General features: G+C 30.0%; 1 protein-coding gene across 2 annotated transcripts in view; it reads left to right on the top strand.

Annotated features, from left to right (window-relative positions):
• Positions 1-18316, top strand: part of LOC113523309 (teneurin-a) — a 423960-nt gene that overhangs the window by 272565 nt on the left and 133079 nt on the right. The window lies entirely within an intron of this gene.

The raw sequence follows: 18316 nt of genomic DNA, 5'->3' as shown, positions 1-18316 counted from the left end.
AATAAAACATACAAACATTATAAAAATTTAATGAAATAAATATGTACAAAATTTAATAATAGTTTATTAACAATTTGGATTATTAATATCATAATCTTTATTAAAGATTTTAGTACTTTATTCATAGTTCTAATTTACCATATAATTAACGACCCGCAGCTTTTTATAGATGATTGATTTTTTTTTTTAATTAGTTAAGTGGTTTTTAATGTTATGCATTCAACATCGAACTAAATGATAGAGGGATAGTTTCTACCATTACTATCAATTGAGCCTCTAATTGTGTTGCCATAAGTAATAGTCCACCTTCTTTACATAGTTGATATTTCGTTTGTTCGTTCGAGACTCCTCACGTTTTCATTTCTCTAGCGTACGACAATGGAATGAAATTCTCTCCTTGTGTGTTTTTCCAGAGTCATTTATAGACTTCTTCAAGGCAAAAGTGAATAAGTAGCTCATAGGTTCGCAAGTTCTTTTATATTACCTCAATTCTGTGTTAATATAAAAAAACGAGTTGGATAATTAATGATAATCTGAAACTATTAAAATATGATAATTATAAAAATTTATGTTTGTAACCACAATGTAAGTATTAGAAAAAAAATCTTTTAAAGATCTCGCAAAATTTACTTAAATATGTAAAAATAGTTTTCTTAAAAGTCGAGTTCTAACGGAGGATAAAATTACGTATCCAATTTTCTTTATACGTGTTTGAAGTTAACAATAATAAATTATGAAATTAGTAAAATAAACACTAATGTAAGTTTAAAATAAACAATAACGTATGTTTTTTATCCTTCTGGAACTCTATACAATTATTCATCAAATTTTTGAAATACTTATATTAATGTATTATATTTTATATCATACATGTTAAAATAATAAAGAGCCACGGTAGCCTATAAATGCCTTACAAAAGCAATACTCCAGCAGCTTTTAAGTAATAAAGTCACTAAACATGCATAAAAGCCCACAAATTTAATAAAGACATTTTTGCCATAAAAGAGTGCCCTATCGAGAGGCTGGCAAACCTTTATTAATGCACTTATATTCTGAAATTTCCTTTGAGCACTCCAAACCCTCCGAAATTAATCTTAGCTCTCATCAAAAAGAACGGAAATGCTCTGCATACCGGCCAAGTATTGAATGGAGCGGGAGTCGGGATGAGACAAATTCTGACGTGTCAAATTCAATAAAGTTCACTAGTGTGGCCTCTAATTAAATATAATAGGTCGCGCCCTTACACTCTTTGTGAAGAGATTCTCGAACTTAATAAAAAATTGATGGACCCTCCGGTCGGCCGGCGCGCCACTCGTGCCTCTAAAAGTGCCTGTGACGGTCCACATTAATTTAAACTTATCCGCGAGAAAATACTTTAAACTTCAGAATCGAGAATGTACTTTAATTTACATTTTTAATCTTAGTTCCGTTTACTTTGTTTTATTTAGCCACAAGTATAAGGAATTAGAGACTCTCTAACTTTAATGGTGATTTAAAACTTGAAAAGCCTTGTCTTAAAATGATATGCATAGCTAATTATTGTCCAGTGAAAAAGATGTTAATGTAACAAATAAGATACATAATTTGTCCTACTATTTAAAATGTAACAAAATAAATCATCGTATCAGCCGTTAACTGTCTACTGCTGAACATAGCTTTCCCCTTATTGGAGGTTTTGGCAGTAGTTGCCACGTTTGGCAAGTGGATTGGCAACCATAGTTAGGCTTTGGTAATGTTTAAAGAGAGACGCTGCGACTTTTCCTTCTTGGGGGTTTTGCCAGTAGTTGCCTCGCTTGGCAGGCGCATTGGCAACCATAGGGTTTCGCGATGTTTAAAAGGAGACACTGCTGCTCATCTATCGACTTTGAAATCTTTTAAATCACCTCAAAAAATGAATAATTAAATATTAATAAAGAAATTAAACAAATGCATTTTTATTTGCTTATTAAACCTTAGAAACGTATTGAATTTTATTTGTACATTTCTTAAACAAATAAATGTCATCTGTAGTTTTATCGAACAGCGTAGGTGCATTAACTACTATTCAGTTTTTCACAGTAATGTGTTTCCTAGTCACTGAACTCGAGGCAAGCTTTTTATATTTATTTTATTTTTTATATTGTTTCTGCACTCAGTGTAGTTAGTGTATTTAACTGCATATTTACTTCGAACTATTTTATAGAAATTAAAAGTAAACTTAATAATAATTTTCATACGTTATTGATTTTAGGTAGGTACGTATTTTTACTAAAAATATGTTGTCATTTTATATTTTCATGAATATTTCTAATTTGTATCTAATTTGTATTATATATTTTCTGTAAATAAAAAAAAACTAATCAGTGTATTTTTTTTTGATGGGTGAAAATGAATGGTAACCCCGCCTGCGCTAACGGGATACGCTGGCGGAGCACCAGTGAAGGGTGATAGATGAGAATGAAAACAGGCCAGTTAGCCCATCATGATGAATTCATCAGGAATTAATCATGATAGTTTCCAGGGAGAACCGCGAGGAGGTCGACCTGGTTGGGTATATTGCTAGTAATGGGATTCTCAGTCTCCATTACTAACAATCCTTTTCCTCCCCACTAATCAGTGTATTTAAAATTACTATTTGAAATTAGATGTGATGATTGATGTTTCCATTCAATAAAGTTTTATTTTTATGGTGCTATTTATAGTGCTAAGATGTAATAGGATTTCTTGATAGTTTTCTTAACTAACAATATTCTTAGCCAAGATATGAACTTAAAAAATGGTTATAACTATAAAAAAATATTACTGTAAACAAATATACTTTATTTGAGTGGATTACCGCAAAAAAAATTATTTCGATTAAATAAACAAAAATACGTAATTCTATAATAAGTTGCATTCTACGCACTTAATTCTAGAGCTAATGCTACTAAATAATTGAAGAGCGAAACATGTATGTTAATATAGTTCTAATTTCGACCAAACGACTTTATAATCATATAAAAATAATTTCCATATTTTAGTCTCTATGATATCGTTGCAATTTTACGTTATGAAAATCAGGCCTCTATTCTACATACGATAGATTAGCAACTTTTAAAATTATTATTCAAATTTTCATAAAAATAACAAACTCATGAATTATTTACACAATATCAGTTTATATTGTGAATACACAAAATACAAGCTAAATAATAGCTACTATGAATTATTTATAGTTGAATAAAATTATGTCTAAATAACAGAAACTGCTTCCGCTTAACTACACCTGTGCAGTGCGATTCTCCCCTGTGACGTCACAATTTTACGTAATTAACGTACGCCGTACGTAGTTAACCCGAGCCGACGTGTGGCTCAGTGCAGTACACTGCATCCGGCCTAAATATTAGGTGCAACTGAAATACGTTGCAGGTGTGGTCTTTCACGTACAATTAGCAAGGTATTTCTTAAGTAGGTAGATGGTTTAGATTAGATATTTCTCTTTGCCTTTTGTAACTAAAGTGTGTATAACTTATTTTGATTTTGTCAATAAGAACTATCTTCCAAACGGCACAAAATTATCATAGGACCAATATGAGGATAAAACCTTTCTATGAAGTATGGACGACAATATTATGTAACACACAATAATTAAAACTATCGCGTAAATAATACGATCTCCCACTTTTTGGCGATTGAAATGTCATTTATATCATATAGTTATGTAATAATCGGCATGCTCAAATATCGTTGAAAATACTATATAATATATACTCTATTATGATACTTGCTCATAACATAGTTCTTTATAGGTGAGAGAATTATTAAAATCGGTTGAGTAGTTTTTAAGTTTATGTACAATATACAATCAAATTTTTTCTCTTTATAATATTATTATAGATATAAAATAATTGTTACTCTTATACATATAAAGTGCAATAGCTTTTAGTCATTCTCCTAATATCTTTAAAGTAAGTAAAATAATAAAGTAGTAAAGTAAGATAGTAGCAAATAGAATACAAAAGAAATTTATCGTGAGCAGTGTATACTAACCATAGACCTGTACTTCCCCCAACAAGCCTTAGTCGGACATGGAAAATGCTTTACCTAGGTGAAATCTATTTATAGCGAAGTCTCTCCTACTTTTTTACGAAACCAGAAAACTATTCTCGTGTTTTAGTCTCTTCTAATTCTCACTAACAAATAGAATAAAATTTAAATATTGTTCAACAATACTATCGTGATTTATTTATTCAATTACGCTTATTTATTAATTTGAATGGGTTTATAAGTAAGTGCAATTGAAACATCCAAATATACCTGTTCACAAACTTTGACATTTATACCCAAAAATTTATAATTTATTTGTATAACACAATTTGTATTAGGGAATTAAAATCTATTCAATTATTAAACTGAACTGGTATTATTCTTTACTCACCGAAAGAAGTAAATTTTCTAACTTGTCTGAAAATAATATAGGTCTTTTTATGCATATTAATTTTATTTATTATATTGGTTATTTATGAATAGATTTTGGGTATAATTTTATACGATTTTCTCCTGCATTACTATTTTTATAATGAGGTTGATTTCCAGTTTGCTCGATATGCCCTTCTATGTTCATCGGTACATACAGCTGCATAACCATAGATACATCAAACATGATGTAGCCAAAATATTAACGAGTATTTCATATCGTGTCTTGCGGGCTCACCGTTAGGACATGTTACAGTGTAGGTCATTAATATATTATAGGGGGACTGCCCTACGACCCTGCCCGCACACAATTTTGCTTATTCACGATACAAGACCGCTATTTCCGAACACGTTAGCTTTTAAATTGAACCTAAATAATATATGAACTATTCGTAAAGAGTCGATTTGTTGAGTATACTTAGCGGTTATTTCCATATTCCATTCTTTTTTGCATCGCTTTTAGTTTTGAATGATGATAATAAATAATCTTTATCCCCAATATAAATATTACCGTTTTTATTAAAAATCTATTTAGGAATATTAATACACACATATAAAGCATTCAAGCTGCTTTTAGGTGAATTAACTTTAACGTGCATATTTTGCATACTTAGCTGTTAACTTAATACTACTTGAAGTATTTTCTAAAATATTTTTATACTTTATGATTTTACATTTATGTACTATTTTCGAAAGATGTAAGACCGATTATTATTTCCAATATGCTCTTTTGTAGTATCGTATTATCATTAAAACCAAATATTCGTTTCTCTTTGAAACATTGCCTTATATGAGTACTATTTAAGTTATAAAAGCATACATACTGCTCCATACTTAAATTGTTACACAAATAGATATATCTATCATCTATAGAACTAAAATTATCATTTTAATTACACGTGATACGTTTGCTAATAAAACAACTACTTTAAAACAGCCGAGTCATACTGTTCATTAGTCACTGACCTAACAGGAACAAGAGCCGGGGCAATAAAATAACCCCTTTTACGATGTGTTAAGTGGAAACGAATCATATCCTATCATCAATCATAATTTCACTTCTACAGTTACCTCCTCGCAATGGAATCCCACTGTTACTAATTCAATTTACTGTTTTTTGAGCCCTTAGGTGTATCAACTAGTAAAACAATGACTCATTATTTTATATACATACTTACTGTGTCCCGCGGCTTTGCCCTCGTGAATCAGTACATAAAGTATTCTATGTGCTAAGTTTAAATATAACCTGTGTACCAAATTTAAATCCAAATCCGTTTAAAACTTTTGCGTGAAAGAGTAATAAACATCTATGTATCTATCGTTACAAACTTTTGTATTTTTAATATTAATATGATGTAAATTATACATAATTAGCTGTAATGACATATTGAAGCCAAAACCCCGTAGTAGTATCTATTAAATAAATTGCCATACGAAGATTAGTAGAATTCTCAAAATATCTTTTTCAATCTTTCATACATAAATGAATAACGACTATATAATATTATTCATGTTACATTTTGTAGGTACATGTAAAATTTAATGTTACATTTTAATAAAGATAGTGGAATAAAGTATAAATATGTAGTTTGAACAATATTCTACCGAGAAGTTCCAACACAAATAGTCCACTGTTTGTCTTGTTTGTTTCGTTTGTTTATAATCCATTATATGAATAAATATTAACATAAATCGCGGTTAATGAGATTTTTCATTATATATATAATATTTATTTATATAATTTTATATTATGTTATTATTGTGGAATGTCGTTCGGTTTCAAGAATACCATTGAATTTCAGTATATCCATTACGGCTAACCCTGTATGAATATGTACTTCAAATACACACTATATTATGTTCAGCACTTTGAAACTCAGGTGCTGCATATTCAATTACCACCCTACAATACGGTTAACTAACATGCGTACTGACAGCAAACAATGCATTGTTAAAACGACTGAATCCTGCAATTGTGATTCCAAATATTTTTATGAGCAACATTTATATAGAAAATATTCTACAATGTAATAAACACGTGTTTTTATTAACGTTGTTTCCATTAAGCTTAAGTAAGCGAATGTTATGTAACCCTCATCATCATATGAAAATATTAGTTAACTACGCTTCAACTTTACAACCTTGGCCTCATATTGTTTGAGTAAATATTTTTTCAGATAATTATTATTGTTAGAGTTAAATAATTGAAGAAACATCAAGCAGCTGTGATAAGCTGTATCAGTTTAAAGGGTAGGCAATGAAAATGTTAGATACAGTCATAACTCCTTCTTCTTGTATGACAATCCGTGATATCCATAGTTGTTTATGTTTTTACCACTTTTCATCGAGAGAGCCGTCAGGTTAATTAATAATATAAGATGTACCTACAAAAATAATATTGATTTTAATTTCTACAACTCTTACCTATATTCCTTTACAAGAGTTGCTAGATTAAAAAATATATAAATTGCTCGGATTATAACTTTATATTAGGTATAACTTTTTCTTTATATTTACTCGCAATAATTATTTTATAAACCTTTAGGCACATCGGCCAAAGCCTTAATTTGTTTCATATCAACCTGTCACTTTCTTAAAGGGACGCAAAAAATAAGAGAAATCCGGGCGGCTGACCAATGGCCGGCTCACGGAGTGCCCCCGCTCACCATCACCAAAAGTGACTGACATCTGCCTCAAAGAAGCTCCATTAACCACTAACTTTAAGGGCTCAACGGAGATGCGAACGCGTTGTAATAAATAAAGCGGTTGAGACAGATAAATTATCTTTGACTTGAGCACAGCTACCCTTGACAAATTATCTGTCATAAAAGCTAAAAACAAATTTGTTCCGAAATGGAAAACTTTGTAAATAACAAACAGGAATTGTTTTGCATAGCTCTGGAAAAAATGTTCGCCACGAAAAATTCATCTCTCAGCGTAAGCTGTGATTAGTATTAACTCGATTATTAATCTGTTATTATGGGATACATTGAGAGAGTGAGGTACATAACGTCAATAAATTGGCAGAGAGTGGGAGTTTAATGTCGTTAAAGTTTTAATTGCTTTTATCACGGACCTTTGCTTTTAGAACCTGAAAATGCGTGTGACTGTGAAGTTATGAAATTGAATCTTTTAACGAATTTTGAATTTGTGGTAAAACGCCATTTAAATTCAACCTATGAACCATTTATGTTACAGATAATTTCCTTGTAATAGTATTTGTAGAACGTTGATTACTTACTGCTCCACTGGATGTCAATTTTCGTAGTTAACTTTTCACTCGAAATTCCCATTCCATCGAACTTGAAGCCGGACGTGACACGTAAGGTAACGCTCTCATTTCGTTCACCACGAAACTTTCTGTATCGAATTTAGATAGGCGTTCGTCAAGAATTACATTTCTACTTTTAAGAATTTTGACCCGTTTGAGATGAAATGTAATATAAAATTTTACATTAAAATAAATTATAACTTTATACCAGTTTGGTAATAAAATAATTAAAGTTCAATATAAATGTGATTCTATAGAAATATGGAAAATCTTCAAGACATTTATTAACAGCACCTCAAAGCAAGAAGAGATCGATTTTCACATCTTGCTTACTTTATATATATATTCTTTATTGCACTAAAACATACAGTAACAACAATAATTTAATAACAATGTTAGCAAAGGCGAACTTATCTCTAAAAGAGATCTCTTCCAGTCAACCAATCTTTACCATGTTTTAAGGATTATTTTTAAGGATTCCTTACAACCGACCCGTATAGTTTTATTCATTCAGTTAGTTCAATGCAATGCTGACTGTTTAAGGTATTATGTACTCAGTAGTCCAATAATAATGCCTAATTACCAACAAATAAAACCTGAAAAGAAAATCACAACTACCTATTTTTCTAAAATAAAAAACAATTTACTCTTTGTATAATACTTGTTTTAAAACTTGTGAAGTAAAAACTTGCAATAATGAAGACTATAATAAATTATTAAAGTACGTGCTTTTACGTATACCTACAGGTGGATATTACACAGACAGACAATTGTTGATTATTTGAATCGAGAACAATGTGTCATAATAAAGCACGTGGCTCGTGTCCAGTGTAGCCACATCAGCCGGCGTCATTGTTCGCTACTATCCAATTAACATGAAGCACGTCAAGCATATTGATGTTTCGCTGTGTCATTAATTATCAACCATTTGTAGAATGAAATGCGATATGAGGCCACGTTGTAACTAATAACAGCAATTTTTATCTTTATATTTTCCTAAAATAGATCAGTCAGAAGAAAAGCTCTCGGCTTCAACTTCCAATGATTTATCGACGTTCTTATGAATTAGACATAACCTGAGTGGTACCTAGAATATTCTTTTATTTATATATAGCGATAGCTTTAAGACATGATTTTTATAGATGTGTACTTTTCTCCAAATTGGTCAGAAATAGTTGCATTATTGAAAAAAATACCTTAATCCACTCTTTTCAATTCTCAACGAAATATTTTGTAACAATAATAAAAATGAGTAGATAGCATTTTTTGTATTTTTGAAATCACTACTGCGTTGAACTAACTCGGATTGCTAGTAAAGTTATTAAAACCTTTACAATAATAAACATTGTGTTTTATTTAGATAATTTTTATTACATGAGAAACTGATGCATATTTAATTTTAAATACAAATAAATAAAATAAAGACCATAGCTGCAGTCGGATTTATGTAAATTTAAACTAGATAGGTATTTGCTTACTGTATATGGATATTTTCTAAATATATTTTTTTACTCTTTAAAAAATCTACCTAGTTCGTCGTCAAAAATTCGTCATCGGGTTTGCAATCGCAGTTAGACTTTACTGATGTTTTAAGAAGGACGCTGCTGCCCATCTCTCAAACATTAAGTTTCCTTAGTCGACTTACAACGCCCACAGGAAAGGAAGAGATGTCCTAATTCTATGCTCGAACCACGCGGCAAATCCGTGCTACAGATATTTTATAGGCTATACCGTAAGCTCCATTATTTACCATTAGATTAGTAAGAAACAAACTGATATTTTATATTTGGTATACAAATAAAACGAAAGTACTATCTATCTACTTCCACACCTTGCACCTACTCTTACGAGATTGATAGAACTGAAAACTATATCCTATCAATAAACAACCTTCGCTTCAACCTCAATCAATATTTTATAAGGTACGATTGAACTAAAACAACATCCCAACAAAACTTATTATCCTTGTGCAATCAATCAAGCTTAATTGACAATATTACTTCCGTATATAATTACTACAGGGTAATAGCAAAAAATCGCTCGTTACCCGCGTCCGGAACAAATCATGCGTCTATAACCAATCCTCTTACACTAAGCTCGTCACCCCTCGCATAAGCCGAGCAATAGAGATATGATAGAGGTTATTAATTAGATGTCGTTACGTCTTATGCCGTTTCATTGTGCGAAGCGGAAAAACTCATAGCTCTGTGAAAGGTTACCCTGGCAACCGACGACCCCGTATCCACCCTGTTACTGATCCCTTCAGTGCACTCATATAATATTGGTATAGCATCAGTTACATTACAATACAAGTGACTACAGTCACTTATAAAGGTTCTTATAAAATTTATTAATAACAATAAGTGCTGGTTAATTTAAAACATAAAATTGAATTCTTCGAATTTATATATTATTATGAGTATTTATTACGAGTATATTCCATAGACTAAAAATAGTGTCTACGGTCGTATTTCTACGGCATATTCTAATTATAAATTTTTACTATAATAAAAATATGAAAGTTAGTTTTATGTTTGTTACCTATTCGCTTCTTAACAGCTCGATCACTTATCATGGATTTTGATATACACATAACATCTTACATAAATATAAGTAAATATACGCTTTATTGTTTACTTATTATTCTAGCCAATCAAAAGAATATTATGAAGGCAAACTTGTTTTAAATATTCAAATATAATTTTGTTAACTTACTTCAAAAAGGAGGATTCAATTTTTTAATGTATATTCTTCGATTACGCAATAATACAGCTGTTTAGTTTTTAAATCAAAATAACTAGATATTGAATAAAATATTTGATTTATAATATATTTTGATAAAGTAGTAAGACTCGAATTACTAACCATAGATAGAATATTAAAATTTTAAATTATGTGAGACAGACAATGAGTGCAAAGCGTGACAATAGGAAGCGCTATAATAGAAATAGACATCCCTCGTAGCAACATCAGCGGCACGTGCACACGCGTGTGATGCACAAAATGGCGTTCACTTAGTGCGCCATAAAATCTGTACCAATAGTCAGCTTTATCCCCAACACACTGGGATGATCCGTAATGGATTATAGCTTGTCAAAATACCAACGCATACAATAATATTAAGATTATGGAGAGGAAAAAAATATAGCCTTACACGTTCCTGGGCTAGTTATTAACTGTACAATTTCTGCGTCATTAAGAATAAATCTCACTAAAAATTTTAAAATATTTGTAAATAAATATTAACGCTGGAAAAATTACACAACAACAACGATCTAGTTCCGAGCTAGTATATAAGAAGGTTATTTTTGTTTTCTTATTGTTAAGACAAAAATACTATAACGAATTTTATACAAAAAAAAAGCCTAGAAATTTGCTAAATCTTAAATTAATAACCTTTAAAACACACACAACTCATTCGTTCAGAATTATAATTTTTTAATATAGCTTGCGCACACATGTCACAATATTAACTGTATTTGAATTAAGTTTATAGATTAAACGAAAATAAAACAACTTATATTTATTCAGAACACCTATCTTTATCTCTAGAGATAAAATTTTATTCCTTCATCAGTTTATTGTAAAATGATCTTTGCCTTTATATTATTTTGACATGCATGCTTTACCACACAAAGCAATCAATTTTTACCCCAAACGAAATTTTTTATAAACTCATGGCCAGCCATGTTTTGATTTGATATAAAAGTGACAGGTAGTGTTCCAATGTGAATCCCAATACCATCCCAGACTGTATTCATTCAATCCTATTAGATTTATTCGCCAATTAGTTATATTAGAGTGATGACTATAATTGTTCACATTATTACAACCAATTGGATTTCGACTAATTGGATTTTGTTTTGTATACCGTAGAATAACAAGTACGCAATTTAATACGTAAATATCAAATTAGATGTTACATGCGCTCAATGTGATACCATACTGTAAAATTACAGGGAACTTTATTAATTTAGACTGTGCTTTTATCGCGTCTGCTCCCGCTTTCGCTCTCGCTACAGCTTTACCGGTAACCTGCGAGTTGTCGACTCTAATTATGGTGTCCTTTTAACACACCCCACTTTAATCCTAGAGCTTTAAAGATTAGAGAAATATTGCTAATTTGCTACTATTACATATTTTATCGGAAACATACGTACATTAAAATTAGGATTTAAATATTTTTTCAAAATAAGGGTTGTAATAAATTAAAATAAAAAATTATTAAAATCACCTGTTTTTTGGGTCCGCTATTTTTATTGTTAAATTTTTTATGTACATAACACATGCGACTAGTATCGAAACAATATTTCGCTTGTAGTTCTACAAACTGAAGATGATATCATGTATAATTTTGTAGACGACAGTTCGTATAGTGTATACATTAAAACAAGTCAAAAATACATATCAGAAAATAATAGGAGATACATTTACTGGAGAAAATAAGCACCTATAGTACACGATGTATGTTTTGTTATATTATAATTGGATATAAAATAGAAGAATCGTTAAAAAATATTATTCATGTTCAATAAATTAAGAAAATATTATAGATATATAGATACTTTCATTATTTCGACACAAACAATTACAAGATAATCACTGTGAGAAAACAATTATATTTAAATTTCTCCTTACTAAATATTATTTATAAAGTTTATTTGTTTAAAACCCTTTGGCGCTTGATAGTTATGAAATATAATGGATTTAACATTTAATTTTTTACATACTAAACCAAGTGTATATTAACTACAACAAACTCAAAAAAGGAAACAGAAAAGCTCAGGATAAGAAAATACTAACATTGAAAACAAAAGCCTTCTGCAATGACTCGTTTCCTCGGAGCGGTAATTGGACGGGCGTAATTACTGCTTGCTTGTAAAGCCATCATCTTATCATCTCGAAGGGTATTAGCGAAAAACACGGGCGGGGAACCGAGGGAGGCTCGGCGAGACGCCACGCAACCGAGTTGCGGGATAGGAGAAGACAGCCAACGACTTAGATGGTTATTAATATCTTTAGAAGACTCGGGAAATAAGCGACGAGCTCTCAAAGGGTAGACGTCAAAACAAGGCAATTATAAGATAGGGTAATTAGGTTTATACATAATCTTTATGCTTCAAGATTACTTTTCTGGAAAATTGGGCCGGAGCTCTTGGCTTTGCGCGTCACTGTTTTTTGAGTCAATTAAATGTGTTTTTTTTTAATTATTCTAATGAACTGGATTTACAATTCGTCCCTCCGCAATGCAATATAATAATACAAAAGTTATACTTTCTTTCGAACTTACTTTAGTGGATATTTGAAGAAATCAATATTGTTGTGATAATGCTAGTTCCAAAATTATATTTATTCCGTAATTTATCGTTTATATTGGTTACAAATATGATTTATTATATATTAAGGAAATAAACATATCTATCACATTACTACAAAACTAAAGTTATAAATTTATGATACTACGAGTACATTAATAAGATTTGAAGGTAAAAATATGTATAAATTAATTATTATATGTAATAAAACAACTACAGATATGATGTGTAAAGTAGTCTTAAGCAAAGGGTTAATCCAAAGATGCAATTTATAATACTAAAAACAACACACTAGACCTCAAATAAATAGTGGCGTCGACGATATAGTATAATTAATTTAATAGGTAAATAAATAATTTTAAATTTGTTGTACTATGTATATGCATAAGGTAATAAGTAAATTTAATTATATAATAGTTACAATAAAATTACGTAAGATATATATATATATATATATATATATCAGCATAGATTATATATATATATATATATTACTGTTCCTTCTGTAAACAATTTTTATTACTCTTTTTACAATTCGAAATATAGGTTACTGTACATTGGTAAAACTTTTTTGATATGAAAAAAAGGTTTAATCAGTAAATAAATAATTTTAAATTTGTCGTAAGTAAAAAAATTTAAAAATATATATAAAATATATATATTGTGTGTTTTCACCATACCAAACTTACCTTTCTAAGTTAGAGTACGAACACCACGTACTAAGCATGTCTGTTTCTGTAAAAACCAAAATTACGATAAATCTAGAATTGTCTAAATTTACATCAGAGACGTGGTAAAATTAAAAAATAGGCAAAATTTAAAAATTTGTTGATTCATGTAGTGTAATTTACAATATTAAATAAAAAAATATGTACTGAATCATTACAAAAAAATAATCAATATGGAAATAATAGTTATTGCTATTATAAATAAATAAAGAGCACAAAATATAGAGTGTGCATACATTTATTGTTCTCTGTGCACAACGCAACAATTGATTTGTAGGGAAAGCCCCAACTGGCCTGTACACTATTTTCATAGTGTTCAAAAGAATAAGTAAATAAATATTTTATTTTCGGTGCTATGAGTTCGTTAAAAATTAAACGTAACCCCTCCAAATCGAATTTGAAATTCGTAAGCGAGTCCATTTTCAATTATGTCGCATACTGCCGCTGAAATGCCGTCGTACTCTCTTTTTCGCGCTTTGACTCAGTTTCACGCTATAAAAAAGTGGGTGCAAAAGTACGCTCACATTTATGAAGGCTAAAAGAACAATTTCGTTAGGTGCCCGTTGGAAAATTTGCTGACTTCAAAGGGCATTTTAACAACGCCCTCTCTCGCTCTTTGTTGACTTAAAAAAGTATTTAAAACAAAAATAATTCGTATTACTGCTGCATTTATAAACTAATGCAAAGTGAAATTGTTTCGTGAATATTCAGCGGGTTTTAATTTATCTTGTTTTCACAATTATTTTCTTAAAAACAATTATTTTAATAAAAATTATGATTTATTAAAACAGAGAAAATAAATTATTTTAATATAAAAATAGTATTTTTTTCTAAAATTTTATTATAAGTCTAAAAATTAGTATACAATTAAATAAATAACCATAATAATTAAATATTACATTATTTTATTCAATACAAATAAAATACAAAATTAATATATTTAATAATACGTTTACATAAGTAACAATACATTAAATACCATATACTTTGAATCTAAAACACGCATAATTTTGATAACTTTCCACCAAATATATTTTGATAAACAACGTTATTGAAATAAGTTTTATAATATCGGTGGAGCGGATAAATTGGGAACACATTCTTATTAGAATTTATTTAATTTATAATATTAGAACGATCAACTTTAGATATACTCGTACCTACTCGAACTGATCCAATTTGATTACTTCGAGCACTTTTTGAACGCAACAGCTTTATTGTGTTTGCCACAGATTACAAAATATTTAGAAATACCACAAACAAACGCGCCATACTTATAATGATTGGGTTTATTATAATTTTGTTTCCTTTAAAGCTCAAGAAGTTTTGTAACTCAGTTACTTGTATCTTATAAATTTAGTCTGACGAGTTAGTAAATTTTGTATTTGGGTAAATTGTAATTTGTTTCGATTTATAAATTACGGCTGTTTCAAAGATTTGTATTTATTTATATCTTTGTAACTGTAAAAAATTACTAAGTCTATAAAAAAATTTTTTTTAGTAAATATCTACTTACGCTTAGGTACCTAGATATAAATCCCAGTATCATATAAAGCAATGAGTGCTATTCCTACAGTGAGCATTGTATTAATTCAAATAAACTCATAAATATTTACAAACATATATGACTGTTACATATATATTTAATTCGATAATCTACAATACCTACAGTATAAAAAAATTAAACCTATATGTGGTATTGCTTCAAGTCAGCAACTATGACTACGCCAATAATCTTTGTTATGGCCACTGCAATTAGGTGCGTACTTAGGGGGGAAAGGAATTGTTAGTAATGGAGACTGAGAATCTCATTACTAGCAATATACCCAACCAGGTCGACCTCCTCGCGGTTCTCCCTGAAAACTAATTATTATTAAATAATTTTTTAATACTTTATTAAACTAGAAATAATTTAGAATATAAAATATGTAGTTACACTATTAAATAATTTATATTATTATTATTAATATTGATGAATTGTAAAATCTGATAAGATTGACGGGTGAAAAGATTAAACTGAAACTGATTTCACCTATGTTCATTATCAGCCTACTTCGAGCCACTGCTAAATATAGACCTCCCTTAATACCTTCCAACCAATGTGGTCCTCTGCCTTTTGCATTCATTTTCTTCCCGGTGCTATTCGGAAATCGTCAATTCATGTGGAGGGAGGTCGGACTACAAGTGGGGTTTCTTGTGCGCGATCACAATTCTAACGGGATTCTCCCTCACTCGACCTATATAAATAAATCTTAATATCATAACAGTTATATACAATTTCAATTTTAATTCATTTCAATTTATTCTATAGTCGTGTACGTTCAAATGCTTGAAAACATTTTTGACTTGGCGTATTTATTCGGCAAAAACTTTAAATTGGTTCCGACCCAGTTCCGACGCTATTGAACCAATTCACCAATCGCCTAGGTCGAAACTCTAGACTCCCGGTTACGGTTATTTATTTGTGTCATAACTCAACACAGCTTTTTTTTATACGACTTAGAATGACAAACAAGCTAACAGCCCACCTGATGGAAAGTGGTAACCGTTGCCTATAGACATGAGCAGTACCATGGACATAAAAGTACACACACATACTGTTTCGCCCACGATACCCCCATACATTGCCATTTTTGAGGACTCAGGTGTTATTCCTCTGTACCCTGTAAACTCACGCCATATCCCACCCTTCAAACCGAAACACAACCATGCAAACACAACTGCTTCACGGTAGAAATACGAATAGAACAGAGGTACCCAAGCAATCGACTTTTGTACAAAGTCTCCCTCTAGTTTGGATCATCTTGTGCTGGAGGTCAGCTATTTAGAAAATTAGCTTTTAAACGCACCTCCATTTTTAATACATGTCTGCTTTAAACTCAAGATGAATATGTAATAATCTTCTTAGTTTAGCTTAAAGAAATAATCCGTAAAGAAAAAAATAAAGCTAAAGTTAGTCTCGTGTTTCGTTACTCATACATTTTTACTATAAAACTTGACTTTTAGAAAATACAAGTATTTGCATGTAGAACATTGACTGCAGTAACCTGTTAAATTAAAATAAGGATAATTTAAAAAAAATTGAAAAATTCGCGCGTGGTGATATGCGCAATATATATCTACGAGTATATTCATACAACTTTTCTAGTTCAGATAATTCTAATTACGTCTCTTTCTCTTTCTTTCTCGCTCGACGAAGTGTATGCAATTTTGTATCACTTTTCAAAACAATTTATGATTTCCAATTTTTCTGATTGGTAATTTAAAAAGTGGTCTGCTACCGAACTAAAATGTTTATCATAGAATACGTTGAATATAATTTTACCACTAAAAACTTTTTACCTATTTCATATTTTGCTTCAGAATTTGTCAAACACTTTTTTATCATCAGAATGAAATTTTTTTCTAAGCTTGATAAGTATATTATTGTATGAAGTATGCTTTTTAAGTAATTAATCAGAAACGTTATAAATTGTTCATTTGTTTTTGAAAATAGACATATAATTGAAATGTTGCTATACTTCATTATAAATGCTCTTAATAGATAATAATAATAATCTACTAAAAAATATTAACACATAATAATTTCAAAGTATTTAAGCTGCGCCTATTAAAATTCTTACAGCAACAACAACGTCAGCTTTACCAACCTTTTATACAAATGTAGGCGCAAAGATAAAATCCCTTATTATTTAAGTAGGATTAATTTATGGATGTATCGCAGAACATGTTAACTTAATAATAATAAGAAGAATAGAGTAAATAATAATTACGTTATTCAATAATAAGAAATGTTACATAATTACATCAATTACCTAGCCCGTAAAATAGAATGTCTTATATGTACTCGTATTATAAGAAATCAGACAACGATCTTCAGACCGAAGAACTTGAGAATCTAAAATACCTAGTGTAAGGGAGGAAATTGTTAATAACAAGAAATAGAGGGCATAACTGTAAGGAATCATACTCCATTGGACCAACCTCCACGTAATCAACTCTGGAAACTATTGTTCAGTTCCTGATAAATTGAAATGGTGAAACATTTTTACCCGTATATTCAAGTGGCCTAAAAAATTCACCTTACATGAATCATAATAGGATTTACTTTGTATAACCCACCGATTTCTATATACTCTCCCGCAGTGTGGACGTAATATTAACGAACTAGTACATTTACATGACTGGATTATACAAAATAAATCCTATTATGATTTGTGTACAGCGGACTTTTTAACCACCTTAACATCATTCTCACTTGTCATTCCCTGCATCGCAATTGTAACAAATAGGTTCATAGTTTCATTTTCATAACATTTAATAACATGCAAATCATTTTGTGTGGTCCGCACATTAACACATACTGCCAAATAAAAGTTTCTAATTTGTATTACCAATATTACGACTTATTTACTAATTAACAAAACTTAATTATCATTTGCCTATTTCAATGTTAAATTTTATCACTTTGACTGTTCTGTTGTATATTAAAGAAAAATATAATAAGTCGACCTACGGAATATCCTCAAATAGTAAAAATATATACTATCAAAAATATATACTTAAAA

This window comes from Galleria mellonella, unplaced genomic scaffold (genome assembly GCF_026898425.1).
Source record: "Galleria mellonella isolate WM207_F2 unplaced genomic scaffold, CSIRO_AGI_GalMel_v1 utg90, whole genome shotgun sequence".
Lineage (NCBI taxonomy): Eukaryota > Metazoa > Arthropoda > Insecta > Lepidoptera > Pyralidae > Galleria > Galleria mellonella.
The sequence above is the reverse complement of the archived record's forward strand: the minus strand, read 5'-3'. Positions and strand labels throughout refer to the sequence as shown.